At 46.1% G+C, this 18,145-nt stretch overlaps 1 protein-coding gene and 1 non-coding gene across 5 annotated transcripts in view; both read right to left on the bottom strand.

The window, feature by feature from the left end:
• LOC141726841 (zinc finger RNA-binding protein-like) overlaps positions 1-18,145 on the bottom strand; it is an 82,784-nt gene that overhangs the window by 49,190 nt on the left and 15,449 nt on the right. The gene's annotated exons all lie outside the window — the stretch shown is intronic.
• Positions 374-477, bottom strand: LOC141726989 (small nucleolar RNA SNORA66). The gene has a single exon (XR_012577962.1). It is a non-coding gene; the product is annotated as a small nucleolar RNA SNORA66 (small nucleolar RNA).

Here is an 18,145-nt window from a genome sequence, read left to right as displayed (position 1 = left end):
CCTCGCCCCTTGAGACCCCGCCCCTCCCACCTGGTTGGTGGCTCACCTGTCCCCTCCCCTCCCCCCGAGCTTAAAAGGTGAAGTACGCCATGTGCTCGGGATTCTGTTGGAGGTCTCCCGAAGATTCAGACCTCTGTAACCATGGAATAAACCACTGCATATAACCCTCCGGCAGAATCCTCTCCTTTTAACTCCTCACCTTCGCCTGAAGTCTTCTTCCTGAGGTAAGGGAGTTCCTAACAAGCCTGGACTTGTTTAGTGCCCGGCTGCAATCACCAGCAAGCTAAAGGTGTCTCTGGGGTAAAGCACCACAGAAGCCGCCTTTGGCTCAGCAGCGAGGGTCACACTGGCCCAGGCACAATCTAACTGGTAATATTGGGATTCATATTCGAATATATGACCATGTTTATTTTATCAAATATGTTCCCCTTGCTTCTGCAACACCATGCAGAGCTAGTGTAGTGACTGAGTTTGCAAGACCACAAGAAAAATATTCTAGAATTGACTGCTACTTCATTTTTAAAAGTTGTTATGCTATGTTACAGAAATTCATATCAACATCTTTTCTAAATTAATGTTTCTTTTTCTCCCCATGGTCTTACTGAGAACCTTTTAACATAAAGATGACCAGATACTTTCAGTTAATTAATTTATAATCAAAATATTTTTGTGTCACTGTCATTTAATTTAAAAGAGGTTTTAATCCTTGTTTGGTGATTAGTGGCTCATCATATTTGCCAAGATGAACTTACCTCTCTCCAGACTATTTTTCTAGCTCCCTCTTCCACCAATCTTTCTTGCAATTTTTCATTGCCCATATCCTAGTATTATCTATTTTTTCATTACTACAGATGGCAAAAACTGTATGGATCATTTGAGGTTTCAGCTGTGCCACTCACTCTGCTCCAGACTTTTTTTCCAAGGAATCTAACTTCCTCAGAGCAGCTTCTTGTAAAGTTACCTGTGTGTTGACAGTATTTCCCTTGCATCAAATATCACAATGCACCATAAATAAGACTCAAGATCAATCCCTAGAGTACTCCACTGCAACTATTCCTCTGGTAATCACTCTTCTAATTCTACTAACCACCTCTACCGGCTCCTTCTCTACAATTCTTTTACTAATTTCTAGCTAGATTATAATTTTCCATATTGCACCAAGTATTTCAACTTAGTCCTAATAAATAACACTCAAAAAACTTAGGCATTTAATCAAGTTATTAGAGCGACAGTGAAATACAGTATGTCAGCTGAGCTATGGTAACAAACTTCATGTGTGCTTTTTACTACAACAAAGAAAGTAATTCAGTTTAGCTTAATCCCCTAACACAGTGGGGGAAAAGTTGAACCAAATTAGAAGCAGAGAGAGAAGCTAACCGGTTGACCTGGTACCTTAGTGAGTTTTCTTTGTAGATCAATTCTTCTCTTCCCCCAAATAAATTTTAATATCCTTAATAGCATCTTTGAGTTCAAAGAATTTGAGTGCTCTTTATATGAAAAGATATGCAGTCCAACAGGCTTTACTAACTAGACAGAACTTAAAAATGACAGAGTAATTTAGGCTGAAGCAAATATTATGAGGTCATCTGTTCTAACTCTGTGCCCAAAGCACATCTAATAACAAAGTTACGTTTGTTTTCCCAGGGCTTTGTGTCTAGTCAGGTTCCAATCATCTCCAAGAATGGAGTATCCAAGACAGCTCTAGACAAACTGTTCCAATATCTGAGCACCTCACTGTCAAAATTTTTTCCTTAGTTTATGAAAGATTGTTTCAAAAGCAAATTACTTCTAAACCGATGTTTAATTAAAGCAAACCCAGTTTGTGAACATCCAATTCAAGGTAACTTCATATTACAATTCTTACAGTATTTTAACTTACTATCAAAATAAACATCACTCTTTGACTTAAGAAGTTACAGGCAAAGGACTCGTTAGCTTTAAATCTTACTCTGCTACATTGCATTAATAATACCTTCTGCCAAATATTTTAATTCAAAATGAATGTATTTTATTCATACCATATCTATTTCTTTAGCTGATCATAAAAGTAACAGTACTTCCCAACCAAGTATGGATATTCTCAGTTCAGTCAAAGAAAGAACAGAGATAATTTCTCCCAGGCTGAGCCTGGGAATCTTAGAGGAAAAAAATTAAAACAATTATTATCTCTCTTTCTGTAACCATTTTTTATAGTTATGGTTCTCCACAGTGTGCTATCCATAGTATGCCAGTAGTGTGAGATGTTTTCACTTTGAGACCAATCAGGTCTCAGCTTAGCGAGTGAGACTATAAAGCTCGCAACTTCTTGCTAATAAAGGGATTATTCTGTTTTGCCTTCTGATCCACCTGAAGACTGGAGTCTTTCTTTCGGTCCCTGACTCAACAGCGTCACACCAAGCTCACTTTCATTTCAATTTTCTAGGAACAACACACATTCTGCAACACTCATCTTCCATCTTGGATTTCTATATCACAGTGTTTTTACTATCGCAATCACAGCCAGTGTACAGGCTACATGTTGCACTCAATTGTTCTTCTCCATGTTCTGCAGATATATGTTTTAGTCAATGACAGGTTGTCTTAGGCTGAAAGATTTAGCTGGGGTGTTGTCCTAGTTCGGGGCAAATTTTGGAGAGAACCCCCAAAGGGACTCCTCTAGGAAAGCAGATTCAATTAGCCCCTCCCCCCAACCAGTCCAGGAGAAAATACCTCCTTGGAGAAAAGTGGAAAAACCCCTGTTTATTAAACAATAAAACCTAAACAACATTAAACAATAAAACCCCTTGCTGCTCCAAAAGAGATGACAAACTCAGAAAGTCCCCTCCCCAGATTGCACCTTGGCTCACTCAGTCTCTTATCAGTCCCTCCGATGCTGGAAATGGGGCAGCCCAGACCCAGCCCGGTGGGCCACAGCTGCATGATGCCGGTGCTCTTGTGGGTGTTCAGTCCAGAGCAGGTTTAAACAGGTCCAAAGAAAAGGGAAAAAAACCTCACAGTCCAGGGAACTTCTTTCCCTCAGCTAGGTAAAACTAACTAAAACAAAGGAGAGCTCTGTCCTGCTGTCTGTCCATCCGCAGAGAACACAGTGCAGGAGCAGGAATGTGGAGGAGTGAGTGCAGTGTATGAAAACAAATTGCATGCTTCTTCTCTCCCCCCTTCACTCCCTGGAAGAAGTCTTAAAGGTGCAAAACTTACTATTCAGCATAAACAGAACAGATGATTGGGGATAAAAGCATCATATAGCCAACCCAGAACATTCCACCCCTTATCCCCATATCGTCAGCTTACTACTAAAACTAATATATATTTTAACTCGACAAACACATACATTACACATCCAATATACAGCTATACACAGACAATGGCAGTAACATTCAGCAAACAGTGATATTTACACAGAGTTCTCACCCAACAATCAGATCTCCCTGAGGTACACATCGTGTTCTTCCATGTCTTTGCATTATCCCCCATGTGCAACCCGGTCCCTGAGCAAAAGCAACCCCACAAATGGGTTTGTCTGTACTCGAGGCAGAATTGATCCAAACTGTCTTTCCTAACAAACCTCTGACACGCACCACTGGGACTTTGTCTCCATCTACTCTATGCAAAGGCTCAGATTGGGCAGGGCCCACTCACTTAGTAGAGCCTCAGGTGTTAACCAACCAGGTGGCCTTTTCTAAATGCTGTTCCCAATTTTTGAAAGATCCCCCACCTAATGCTTTCAAGGTGGTTTTTAACAGCGCATTGTATCTCTCCACTTTGCCAGCAGCTGGTGCATGTTAGGGGATATGGTATATCCACTTAATGCCATGTTCCCTAGACCAGGTGTTGATAAGGCTCTTCTTGAAATGAGTCCTGTTGTCTGACTCAATCCTCTCAGGGGTACCATGTCTCCACAGAACTTGATTTTCCAGGCCCAGGATGGTGTTCTGGGCTGTAGCATGAGACACAGGGTAGGTTTCCAACCATCCAGTGGTGGCTTCCACCATGGTCAGCACGTAGCGTTTGCCCTGGCATGTCTGGGGCAGTGTGATGTAGTCAATCTGCCAGGCCTCCCCATACTTGTACTTGGACCACCGCCCACCGTACCAGAGGGGCTTCACTCGCTTGGCCTGCTTGATGGCAGCACACATCTCACAGTCATAGATGACCTGAAAAATACTGTCCATGGTTAAATCCACCCATCAGTCTCATTCCCACTTTTAGGTGGCATCTCTACCCTGATGGCCTAAGGCATCATGGGCCCATCGAGCTAGGAATAACTCACCCTTGTGTTCCCAATCTAGATCTATCTTGGAGACCCCTATCTTTGCAGCCTGGTCTACCTGCTCATTGTTTTGGTGCTCCTCATTGGCTCTACTCTTGGGGACATGAGCATCTACATGGCGGGCTTTCACAGGTAGCCTCCCTACCCTGGTAGCGATGTCTTTCCACTCATCAGCAGCCCAAATTGGTTCTCCTCTATTCTGCCAATTAGCCTCTTTCCACCTCTCCAGCCATCCTCACAAAGCATTGTCTACCATCCATGAATTAGTGTAGAGGTAGAGCTTTGGCTACTTCCCTCTTTCTGCAACGTCCAGGGCCAGTTGAACAGCTTTGAGTTCAGCAAGTTGGCTTGATCCACCTTCTCCTTCAGTGGCCTCTGTGACCTGTCATGTGGGGCTCCATACGGCTGCCTTCCACTTTCGTCTCATTCCTATTGAAGTTAGAAGGGAGACGACCCACCTTGCATTGGTCAGCCATCGACTCCGATTTATTGATCAATCAGACACTTTTTATAACAGTGTTAATCAAGTTCATGCATATTGCAAAATCTGAGCTCACAATAGGTCAGAGATAACATACCAACTCCTCCTTATGTTTCCAATACCAAGATTTGGGTTCTCAAAATTATTCTTGCTTTCCCAAAACAGCCAAAGATAGAACATCCACTTGTTATGAGAAAGCTGCCTGAGAACTCTGATGTGCAAGGCTCTCAAGGCCTTCATGCTTGTCACTTTTACCTGTAATTAAAAATAACCTGAGAACCTCTGCTGTTCACAGAAACAGGCTGTGAGGACCTGCTCCTCACAGCTGCCTTCTAAGCCATCTCTGAAAAAATCTCCAACACATTCCCACAATGCGGCAAGAACCATCGGTAAAAAGAGCGTAGCATGTATCTTCCGCTGGCAGTTGGTTGTATGGTGGAGTTTCTTCAGCACGTGTCACTTCTTGTTCCTCTTCATCAGCGAGACCAATGTTTTCACCTTCCGGCCAGTTTGTAATTATTTCCAGAATCCCAGGGTGATTCAGTTTTCCAATACAGGTGATCCATTTGCTCCATGTAGCACTGGTGGCATGGTGGGTGGTGGGAACCTTTGCTTTGAACATCCACCCCAGTACTGGTAGTCGGGGTGCCAGGAGGAGTTGTGCTTCAGTGCCTATTACCTCTGCGGCAGCTTGGACTCCTTCATAGGCTGCTAAAATTTCCTTATCTGTTGGAGAATAGTTGGCTTCAGACCCTCTGTAGCTTCGACTCCAAAATCCTAGTGGTCAGCCTCGAGACTCCCCAGACACCTTCTGAAAAAGGCTCCAGGACAAACCATGGTTCCCGGCTGCAGAGTAGAGCACATTCTTCACATCTGGTCCTGTCCTGACTGGGCCGAGGGCTACTGCATGAGCGATCTCCTGCTTGATCTGGGTGAAGTCTTGTTGCTGCTCAGGGGCCCAGTGGAAAGTGTTCTTCTTATGGGTGACCAGGGAGAGAGGGCTCACAATCTGACTGTACTCAGGAATATACATCCTCCAAAAACCTATGGCACCTAGGAAAGCTTGTGTTTCCTTCTTGCAGGTTGGTGGAGACATTGCTGTGATCTTGTTGATGACATCGGTGGGAATCTGATGCCATCCATCTTGCCACTTCACTCCCAGAAACTGGATCTCTTGAGCAGATCCCTTGACTTTGCTCTTCTTGATGGCGAAGCCGGCTGTCAGGAGAATCTGGATGATTTTCTCTCCTTTCTCAAACATTTCTGGTGCCATCTTCCCCCACACAATGATGTCATCAATATACTGCAGATGTTCTGAAGCCTCACCCTTTTCTAGTCCACTCTGGATCAGTCCATGGCAGATGGTGGGGCTGTGCTTCCACCCCTGGGGCAGTCAGTTCCAGGTGTACTGCATGTCCCTCCAGGTGAAGGCAAACTTAGGCCTGGATTCTGCTGCCAGAGGAATGGAGAAAAACAGGTTAGCAATGTCTATAGTGGCATACCACTTCGCTGCCTTGGACTCCAGCTCATACTGGAGTTCCAGCATGCCTGGCACAGCAGCGCTCAGTGGTGGAGTCACTTCATTCAATGCCCAGTAGTCCACAGTCAGTCTCCATTCTCCTTCAGATTTACACACAGGCCACATGGGGCTGTTGAAGGGTGACTGAGTCTTGCTGACCACCCCTTGAGTCTCCAGCTCATGGATCATTTTGTGGATGGGGATCACGGCATTTTGATTCGTTTGGTACTGTCGGTGGTGCACTGTCGAGGTGGCAATTGGCACTCATTGCTCTTCCACGTTCAGGAGTCCTACTGCAGATGGGCTTTCTGATAGTCCAGGCAAGGTGTTCAATTGCTTGACACCCTCTGTCTCTACAGCTGCTATCCCAATTGCCCACCTGAGTCCCTTTGGGTCTTTGAAATACCCACTTCAGAAGAAGTCTAGGCTTAAAATGCATGGGGCCTCTGGGCCAGTCACAACAGGGTGTTTCTTCCACTCATTTCCAGTCAGGCTCACCTCAGCTTCCACCAAAGTAAAATCCTGTGATACCCTGTCACACTAGCAATAGAAACAGATTCTGCTCCCACATGTCTTGATGGGATTAATGTGCACTGCACACCAGTGTCCACCAAAGCTTTATATTCTTGTGGTTCCTATGTGTCAGGTCAACGAATCCACACAGTCCCAAACACACGGTTCTCCCTAGCCTCTATCTGGCCAGAGGCAGGGCCCCTCTAAGCCTGGTTATCCTTCTTTCCTTGGGCATATGTCTTGGGGATTCCTTCAAGGGGATCAAAAATATCGTCATCATCATCATATATGGCAGTTCAGTTACGGGCCACTGGAGCTGCTTCCCTTTTGGAACTTCCTCTCTGAGTCTTCAGTTCACGCACCCATTGTGCCAGAGTAGCAGTAGATTTTCCATCCCATCTCCTCATGTTTTCTCCGCAATTGTGCAGGAAGAACCACAGATCAGCTTGTGGGGTGTACCTTCTCTCTCCATCTGGGGAACGTCTGCGTTGCGTACCAGAACCTTCGATCTGTACTGCTGAGATTTGGAGAAAGCCCTCTTTAATCTCCTCCCTCAGGTTCTTGTGATTCTCCTCCATCTTGTCTTCTAATTTCTGCAGATGTGTTTCCACCACTGCAATTCTGGCATGTGTTGGGCCATGTACAGCATCCGCATATGCTCGGAGTTTCTTTGCCATATCAAGCACAGTCTCCTCACCGTCATCCCACTTCATTATTGCTAAAGCAGAAGCATATTTCTGTGGCTCAAGTCATACAAGTTTTTGCCACATCACAGATGTACATGGTACCAAGTCTAGATTTACAGTGTTTACGTCATCTGAGAAGACAATCTCTGCCACTGCCATTTCCCTCAAGCGTTGAATCCCTTGTTCTATGGTCTTCCACTGGGTTTGCTGCATATAGAGATCATCTGCACACAGGTATCTGTGTGCTACACTTTCCAGGACCCGTGCCCAGAGGCTGTGAGGATTAGCCCCCCTCATCATTCCTTGGTGATGACAGGATCATGTGACAGGGATCCCAAATGCCTCGCTTCACTACCATCCAAAACTGTAGCCTCGCCTGCATCATCCCAAAGATGGACTAACCAACTAATTATGGATTCATCAGGTCTTCGAGTGTAATCCTTTCTTAGGCTATGAAGGTCCTTCAGGGAATAGGACTCAATAGTGGCTTCTAATGTTGTGTCAGTTGCTTTAACTTTGGCTTTTGTATCAGTAATTGGTGTTGAGGGTCCTTCCCCTGGATCATCACTGTCAGTCACTGGCCAATTGGTTTTGCTTGTGTGCTTCTTTCCTGCGGCTACTGCTAGTAGCTTAGGCTCACTATCTGCTGTAGCTCCAGCCTGAGTGGCTGGGGTGTTGGCTGCAGCCTGAGTGACTGGGATAGCTGTTGGTTTATCTCCCTGCCCCCCTTCCTCTGTGTGCTGCCCCACAGTATCTAGCAGTGTGCGATAAGCATAGGCCAGGGCCCAGCTTATTGCAATGAGCCTTTTCTCTTTAGAGTCATCATGGAACTTCTGACTTCTCTTTCAGGTATTTCCCCACCTCAGCTGGGTTCTGAATTTGTTCACGTGGAAAATCCCAGTCTACAGGGTCTGAAAATTCCTTCAGGGTTTGGCTCATATTTTCCCATTCTCCACACCACTCAGGATTTTCCACGTCTGGGTCTACTTCTGGGTAAGAGGTCTCATCAGCTCCTCTGGACATCTCAGCCCTCATTCTAGAGAAGCTGCAGATCATATAGAGGAAGCTTACCAGATTAAACACAAGAAAGATGGTCTCTTTAACATTCAGGGGAAACTGAACATTCTTGTAATATATGTTAGAAATAATTCATGCTATAAAATAATGTATTTTATAAAGATTGTGAAATCCAAACGAGTCTCTGACCACAAGCAGCCTGAGAGGCGGATGTCTATTCAAACTCCGAAATTCCTGAAGAGGGCCAGATAATGATCGGCATTTAGCTCAAGAATAGAAGTACCCAGTGTGATGATCACCGTTATCCCGAGTCATTGGAAAAGCCTAATAACGATCATCACCCAGTGGATAGCATCGATCAAGATAGCCAAAGTCGCCAGAAAGATACATGTGAATACGTGACTTCCCAGGACTCGATCAATACTTGCTATTAACCAGGAAATGGCAATTGTCCAGCTCTGCACGGTGAAAGAGCCAACTATGAATATGCAGATGTATGAACAAAAATTCTCTTAATTTTTTTTGTGAGGAAAAGTTACAAAAAGACAGCCAGATCACTGTCCCTGCCAAAGTTCTGCGTGTTTTGTTATTGTAATCACGGGTCATTGTAGCTAATTGCTCCTTTTGTATTACCAGAGCCTTGCCCAAGGCTAAGGTGTACTTTTCCCAGAAGGGTGAAGAGAACTGAGAGGGTGGGAGGGGGTTATGCAAAGTGACTCCAGGACCAGCATGCTGTGGGAGAATACGGCTCCAAACGTACTGAGAAAACCCCAAAAACAATGAGCCACCTAATAGCTGAGAGACTGGAGTGATGTCTGGACGTGAGGAGCCGAGTGCTGAGCCTGCAGAGATGCCAAACACCTTCGGAGTCCTTCTCGCTCTGACCATGGGAGTCGTCCCCGGCGGTGAGACCGAGCCGACTGGCCCGGAAGGGGACAACAACGGAAGGGATCACCACGCCCTAAAGGCTCCCACGAGGACCGGATCCCCCAGCTCTGCCCCTGGTGGACAAAGCTGCACATATCCTCCTCTTTTGAGTCGCCCTGGGAGAGACGACGGGGACTGCAGCCCCGCCGAGCTGCCCAATCCTGAGCTGATCACTTTTAATAAAGGCATTAAAAAGGAGAAGAAGTCTCCTGGCCCTGTTTATTTCATCTGGGGCGCTCGTCTGGAATAGCCACGCCGAGAGAGGACTCAGGACTAGCCATCTTGGACCCTCAGGACAGTTGGCTACCAGGACCAGAGGGATTGGCTCAGGACCAGCAACGCAGAGGAGCACCGGACTGGTGAGAAATCCGGTGGCAGGAGTGGGAGACGTGCACATGTGTGTGTGAATGAGACGAGGGCTGGCAGCCGGACCCTCGCCCTGAGAGCGGACCCCTTAGTACTGCGTTTCCGGCTTTTCGTGAGAAACCCGGCCAGGAACAGGGGGCGGTGCTTGGAATTAGTGTGAGTGAGTTGTCTCCTAAGGGGGAAAAAGAGGCACCCCCCCCCGGGCGTGCGGAGGGAATAGTTGTGTATGAGTGGCACGCACCCAAAATAAGTCCTGACAGAGGGAAGTCAGGCAGATTTGTAAGTCCCGAGAAGGATTCGGGTAGCAGTTGTCAGTCCCGAGAAGGATTCGGGTAGCATTTGTAAGTCTCGAGAAGGATTCGAGTAAGATTTGTCAGTCCCGACAAGGATTTGGGCAGCTCACAAGCCCTGCAGGCAAAGTAAGTCCTGACAAAGGAGTCAGGCAAAAACCCCAGCAAAGGAGGCTGTGGTATGCTTTTAAGTCCTGGTACGGTGAAGCCTAAAAATTGGCGGGTTAGGCAAACTAAAAATCAGGCAGTTGTTTTTCCTGACTGAGGGAGTCAGGCACGGCCCGGATTCTTAGGCCGAGGCTTCGTGTGTTCAAGTCCCGGTCCCAATAGATGTAAGACCTGACGTTGGGAAAGTTGGGCAATCAAGAGATCAGGCAGTCGTTTCAGTATAAAGTCCTGAGCATCAGGCAGAAATCTGAAGTTCAGTGGAGGAGGCTGAAGATCCTCAAAGAAGGTTTTTTTTGAAATTACCGGTCAGTAGAGTCACCTTTGGGACTTTTTTATTGAGACCTGGAAAATGGGAGGGTGTAATAGTAAAAAGACCGGCAAGAGACTGAGGGATATACCTCCCAGTAGTCCCTTAGGAGAACTGTTAGTAAAATGGGATTCTATAGAGGCCACGGAGGGATTAGATAAAGTAAAAATGATCCATTATTGTGTAGAAGCCTGGCCAGAAATAGAGTTGCAAGGAGGATGGCCTTGATGTGGGACAAAGGACAAGTGGATGTGCCAACAACTAAATAATTATCTGACAGCTCGAGGGGATACTGATCCAGAGCAATTATTGTATGTAGCTTGCTGGGTAAAGAGTGCTGTTGAGGATGAAGGGGCGCAAATTTGTAAGGTACTGAGGAAGAAAGAGGGGAATGAAGGAGTGGATGATGGAACTAGTAAAAGATGGGACCCCCTGGATTATTTGCCTTCTTCTGCCCCTCCACCTTATAATCCTCTTCTTCGAGCACCTCAAATGGCAGGTCCGGTTCTTCCCCCGGCTGCCATCTCATTACGACCTGCTCAAATTCTTCCTTCTACCTCTTCAGCTTCCACTATGATAAACCCAGTATCTCCTCCAGCAACCACTCCCTTACAACCCCCTTCAGCTCCTCCAGTTCCTTCGGCATCACCACAAGTGCCTACTCCACCTGCTGCATTCTCCACCCCTTCTCCAGCTCCACTTAATATCCACTCAGGCACTTCTCACCCTCCTATTGCTGTCCCTTTACCTCCTCCTAGATGGGACACAAATGCCTCCTTGCCCGATAAACAGCTATCAGCAAATACACCTGCTGATGGGCAGAACGTTCAGGGTAACCCAGATATCCCTCAAAGTAGTTTGGCATCTAAAGATGGGCCATACTGTAGTACCAGATCCAAGACCTCCAAGGCAGAGAGACTCTTTCCCCTCAGAGAGGTTCCTATGGGAGGAGTAGCGGGAGGTGTTGGCTTTGTGAATGCTCCCCTAACTGCTTCTGAGGTGAGAGGATTCAAGAAAGAGTTGGGGCATTTAGTTGAGGACCCAGTGGGCATAGCCAACCAAGTGGATCAATTTCTAGGTCCAAATATCTACACTTGGGGGGAGATGAATTCCATCCTGAGTATATTATTTTCCCCAGAAGAAGTCCAGATGATTAGGGCGGCTAGCATAAGAATATGGGAGAAAGATAACCGTCAAGGACCCCAGGTGCCATCAGGTGAACACAAATTGCCACTAACGGATCCCAGCTGGAACCCTAACCAGGAGGAGGGGAGGAAGGCCATGATGGAATATAGGTCTTTGATAATACGGGGGATCAAAGAGTCAGTTCCCAAAGGAACTAACACCCAATTGGCATTTGAGGGTACGCAGGAGAAAGATGAAGCTCCTGCTGCCTGGCGTAATCGCCTAAGGCGGAACTTCCAGTTGTACTCTAGAATAGACCCAGACAGCCTAGAATGTCAAATGCTACTAAAAGTCCAATTTGTTACCAAATCTTGGCCTAAAATAAGGAGAAAATTGGAAAAGATAGAAGATTGGCAAGAGAAGGACATTAATGAGTTATTAAGAGAGGCATTGAAGGTGTATTTAAGGAGGGAGGAAGAAAAAGCAAAGGCAAAGGCTAAGATCATGGTTGCTGTAGCTAGAGATAGTGCAGGGTGGGCGAGTCCACCACCAGGAGGAGGCAAGGATAGGGCTCTTGTACTGACAAGTACAAGAGAGATGGAGACACCTCAAGGCCCTTTGAGAGAACGACATTGCTATTACTGTGGAGAGCCAGGACACACCAGGAGGTTTTGTAGAAAGCTCAGTCTCGATGTGGCAATAGCCAGGGAACAAGATAATTTAGGGAAGATCCTTAGAAGTGACAACTAGAGGGTCAGGGGCTTTATACTTTAGGGGACCCGATGCAACATCTAGAAGAGCCTTTGGTAAACTTTAGGGTGGGACCCCTAAATGAAGAATTTGAATTTTTGGTTGATACAGGAGCAGATAAGTCCTGTCTCAACAAAGTACTAAGAAGTATAGTAATAGTGAAAAAACATCTGAAGTTAGACGAAAAACAGCTAGGTAGAAAGGATATCCAATAGCACCAAAACTGGCCAGTAAGACTAAAACTTGTAATAAGTGGTGTGAAAGTAAAAGGTACCTTATTGTTGTCTTTTTGTGTGTGAGAGTGAGTCACAAAGTCAGCCTCAACTTCCCAGGCAGGTGGGAAGGGGGCAGTGAAAGAGTGTGTGTGACCTGCAAATGAGACTACTGCTCCCCAGATGTGTGAGGGGCCGTAGCTGTAAGAGTGTGAGTGACACGCAGGCAGCCTTACAGGTGAATGTGCATCAGAGGCAACCAGAGTCTGGGCCCTTCCAAGAAGCCCAGAGATACTGAGACCTGTGGGCCAACCCCAAGGTGAGGGGGGGCAAGAGGGACCTGTGATTATCTAGCAATATTGATCCAGTTTGTCTTGAGGGTGTGAAGGAATGTGTGAGAGTGAATATAGACAAATTAGAATGGAGGCAATGTAGATTGTGCATTACAAGTTTTACCATATCTCCTTAGAGGGAAGTGTATTGTGCAGAAGAATAGTGTGAGAAAAAGTGTAAGGGGTTGAAAGAAGTATTTAGGCTGTAAGTGAAATTAAGAAACAGAAGCAAGAAATAAATACATAAGATCTTGAAAAATAAAACAGAAAACCAGTGAATTAAATACACAGAAAAATAGGAGAATAAGAGTACTTTGGGAGTTAAGTTAGCTGAGAAATACAACTCCTTGCAAAATACAGAGTATGTAGAAGTTGATGAGAGAAACATACCAGCTATGGAAAAAGAGAAATTACCAATAACATTAAGCAGAGAAACTGAGTTTTGATAAAATCATTAAATAGCAGACTATTAATGCCTGTGTTTAAAAGCCCATTTCAGGTACTCTTCATTACTAATTCGACTGTGCAGACCAAAAGAAAAAGGTTGGACTCACATCACTCTCACCCCCTGGCACTGGACCAGGATTCAACATCACGTTTTTTTCCCTCTGGCATTCTGGCATTGGACCGGATTCCACCCCATTCTTCTTCTGGCATTGGGCCAGAGTCCCAGTTTTTCCCTCTGGCATTGGGCCAGAGTCTATACCCCTCACCTCCGGGCACTGGATAAGGATTCATCCACATCACAAGTTAAATCACCTGAGTATACTGTGATAAAAGGACCAAAGGATTTAAAGTTGACTCTCAGGAGGAAGAGTCAAAAAGACTGAACTGTATGGGAAAAATTGGTATCAGAGCTCTAACATTGCCTAAAATGTTTCAAGACTGTTCTGTGTAAACTATGTTGGTAAAAAGTTTAAAACTGTTGTCCTGGGGTGACGTTATGATGCTTGTATATCCCCATTCATCTGTTCTGTGCCTTTAAGACCGGCACTGAAGAGTGGAAGTTTTGTTTGGGTTTCTCTTTTATCAAGGACACAGAGGAAAGCGGTACATAAGACTCTTTTTTCACTTCCAGCTTCAGCTTGCTGCTTTTGCTTGCTCTCTTTTTCTGCTCTTGCTTCTGCTCTGCTTTCTGCCTCTGCTTATTAGCTAGTTCTAGCTAAACAGTCCACATTGCTTCCTGGACTGTTTCTCCTCTCCTGTTCCTGTGACCATCTCGAACCTGCTCCGGACTGGGACCCGGGAACACCGAAGGTTTGGCTGCAGCGGCTGGCCCAGCACCGGAGGGACTGAGAACAGAGCAACCACCCCCCCCCCCCCGAAAGAGACATTCTGATTTTGCCATCTTTCTCAAAGCGGTGTCATCGGGTATTGTTCATTTTGTGTGCTGGGGGGTGCTGGGCCAGTCAAATAAACAGGTTCTTTCCACCTCTCTCCGAGGAATTTTTTCCCGAACCGGTTGGGGGGAGGGGCCGTGAGGGTTTTGCTTTCTGGAGGGGCCCTCCTTTGCAGATTCTTTAACAAATTTGCCCTAAACCAGCACAACTGTAAATAAGTAATTCTGGTTAAGTTCCCCAATTTAATTCTAGAGACTCCAGGTTAATCCTCTACAGAACACTCCCCTGGGGTGGGGGGAAACTAAAATTTGTAGGGAATAGACCAAGAGAGGTTTAACCAGAGAAGCGGGTAGAAGGGACTCTAAAGAGCTTGGAAGCTTCTTCTCAGTAAAAAATTCCCCAAGAGGCAAGGCCGGGTGGGCAGGCTGTGCAAGATGACCCATACCGGACTCTTGGGAAGGGCAGTAATGCTGGCTCTGATGGCTGGTGGTGCTCTGGGGAGCCCAGCTGAGCTGTGCAGTGAATGCTACCAACCCCGCTATGAAGAGGAAGTGAGCTCCTTGTCAAGAGTCCACATCAGTTCTAATCCTGATTGTGTTAACCTCTCCCACTTGGTCCTTTATCAGAAAAATAAGAGAGTGTATTGGATAGCCCACAATACTGCCACTTTTAAGCAGCCACTCCTAGGAGAGTGCCCTATAGAGGAAGCCTGGTTGTGCTTTGAATGTGATGCTGCTGAAACAAGCTCAGCAGATCTAGTAAAAAGCAAAGAAATGGTGAAAATGGTAAGAAAAATTGTTTGTTACAAGTATTTATATGAGTGTACTGGAAAAGAGATAAACCCCTTTTGGAACACATTTCAGGGGAGCTCTAATCCCCTAAGTTTGATCTCATCTGGCAACTGCATTGCTAGGGTGATAAAACCAATTTTCTTATTACCCAAAGAAACTGGATCAAGTTTGGGAGTTCCTATATATAATGATTTGGGAGAAATTAAACAAAACTGGGAAAGTGAAATAGAAATTGAGAAAATCCAAAATTGTAAAAGCCAAGTTCGGATCCCAATATCTGTGTTGAACAAAGTCATCCGGCTCCAGGCAGTATTAAAAATAAAGAATTCAATTATTAGGGACATTTCAAACGAAATAAAAATATTGGCATGTGTAAATAATCAAGATCAGACTCCTACACTTGATCCCAGTGGGTGGGAGAGCTTAGAGATTTTCAGAAAATATGTATGGGAAAAAGTAGTTTTTCTCGCTGTGTGTGTACTTGGAGGATTGCTCTTTTTACTATGCTTATTTATCTGTTTTAGTAAAACAGTATTGGCTGTACAAACCAATCTGAAGAAACCAAGAAAAGTAACAAGGTAAAGTAACCATGATTACCAAAGTGCACAAGAAATTTATAGTAGATTCAATACAAAAAATTGTGAGTTGATGCGAGCTTAAGAATTTAAGCTCGATCAAAGAAAAAGAGGGGGGACTGTTATGAACAAAAATTCGGTTAATATTTTTTTTGTGAGAAAGAGTTACAGGGACCCAGCCAGGTCTCTGTCTCTGCCGGGGTTCTTAGTGCTTTGTTATTGTAATACCGGGGCGTTGAGGCTTATCTCCTCTTTTGTATTAGTAAAAGGCCTGGCTGGGTGGGGTGGATGGCCCTTTCCTGAGGCTCTTCCAACATAGGGAAGACACCTGAGAGGGTGGGGGGGTTATGCAAAGTGACTCCAAAGACCAGCAGGCTTTGAGACCTCGACTCCAAAATGCAACGAGAAAACCCCAAAAACAACGAGCCAAATAAGAATTGAGAGACTAAAGTGGTGTCTGGACATGAGGAGCCGATTGCTGAGCCTGCGGAGATGCGGAGTCCCTCTCGCTCTGAGCTGAGAGCCGTCCCAACGCCGGGACCAGCCAGCTGAGAAGCTGAAAGGACCAAGATCTGACGGGGACATCACGCCCTAAAGGCTCCCACAAGGACCGGATCCCCCAGCTCTGCCCCTAGTGGACAGAGCTGCGCATATCCTCCTCCTCTGTGTCGCCCTGGGAGACAGGACGGGGACTGCAGCCCTGCCAAGCCGCCCAATCCTGAGCTGATCACTTTTAATAAAGGCATTAAAAAGGAGAAGAAGTCTCCTGGCCCTGTTTATTTCACAGAGTTACAAGAGAAACTTGGACTCCTTCACCTCGGGCATAATAAACAGTGTAAAACATCCCCGCTAGAAATGGTTCTTGTGAACAGGGGAGGATTCGATGCGATAGAGGTCGGATCCAGGGTCACTTAGTGCCGATCCCAGATTCGACACTGTCTCTTTGGCTGTGGTGGTTTTGAGGATCGTATTTTGGTCACGGAAAAAGATAAATCTTTTTGCAATTTTTGATAATTTGGCTTTCGATTGATCATTTATAACATTGTCAAAAACTGACATAACAGATTCAAAGGAGAAGGAGGAAAGGAAAGGCTGGAAAGCCTCATTGCCTGCTCCTCCTCCAACAAACTGGATGCAATTACTAATAAATTCCCAAAAACAGATTCTTTCCCAGTTTCCAGATACTAACACACACATTATCACTCTAGATTCCTTTTGGGACACAGTAGGCAGAAGAATATATACCCTCCAAACTAATGAAGACTTTTCTGTAACTCAGTTTCTACCCTTTTTTTATTCTATAACCAAAGCCGTAGAGAAAACAAATATAAAAAGCTCAGTTTCTGTGCAATCTTCCCCTGGGGAGGGAATCCAGACCTTATCTCTTCCACCAGAGACTCTCCCTTCAAATGTTAATCATCCTGATAACAATCTTCCCCTCTCAGCCCTTGAATCCAGTCCTCTGCTTTCTCTGGGTCCTAATGCTGCCTCTGGGGCTGTTTCAGCCTGGATCCCCCTTCCTGGGACAGGGAACACAGAATTCGTGCTGCTCCCACCCACCCCATTCGCGCCTGCGGGGTCCGCTTATCCCTAGGCCCCCCACTGGATGCAGCAAGCACAGTTTCTGCTCCACCAGTTGCGCATCCTATGGCATGCTGCCTGTGCCCTCCCTCCACATTAGCTCCGAATGCAACTGCACCGGTTTCTATCAGTCAACCACCCCACCCCTACTGTGACACTCCCCACCCCTGCCGCCCCCCCCCCCCTCGCATGTCTTCCTACCCCTGCTACCATTCCTGCCACAGCAGTAGGTCTTCTCCCTGCCTGCCTGCCCACCGCAGCCCCAGCAAACCACGCTGTATGCCCCATTGTACCCGCGGCAGCCCCTGCCAATCCCACTGCCTCCTTCCCACCACTTCTCCCTTGCCCCCATCCCCAGGTTTAGCAACTGCCCACCCACCCTAAGGGTCCCCTGAACAGCACCTCCGAGACCCCCCATGGTAGCACCCCACTTCCCCACGTGCCTCAATTCTGCTCATGCTGTGCCACTCGTGGCGCTGCCATTCCAGCTCCACTGCTGCCTCCCTCTAGCCAAGCCCTGCCATGTGCCTCCTCACATTCTCTCCACTCCCATACACCCCTGCAAAATCTTGCTCCAACACGCCATAAAAAGCATAGGGCACTGCCTGCTCACTGTCACTCCTCCTCTGAGGACAGCAGTGACAGCGAATTCAATTCTGATACAGAGGACATTGACCCATAGCCTCTAATCAAAATGGAAGCCACTCAGGCTGGGGATTGGGAACTAGCTCAGAAAATTTCTGCCTTCCCAGCAAATTATATAACGGGAAGAAGAGGAGGTTCCACTACTAGAACAACGTGGGAACCTAACACAAATAAAGAACTAGTACAACTATGAAATATAGCCAAAGAACACAGTAGAAGTTCACATATTTTTGGAAATTTCCTAGAAGCTATT

This window comes from Zonotrichia albicollis, chromosome W, assembly GCF_047830755.1.
Source record: "Zonotrichia albicollis isolate bZonAlb1 chromosome W, bZonAlb1.hap1, whole genome shotgun sequence".
NCBI lineage: Eukaryota > Metazoa > Chordata > Aves > Passeriformes > Passerellidae > Zonotrichia > Zonotrichia albicollis.
The sequence above is the reverse complement of the archived record's forward strand: the minus strand, read 5'-3'. Positions and strand labels throughout refer to the sequence as shown.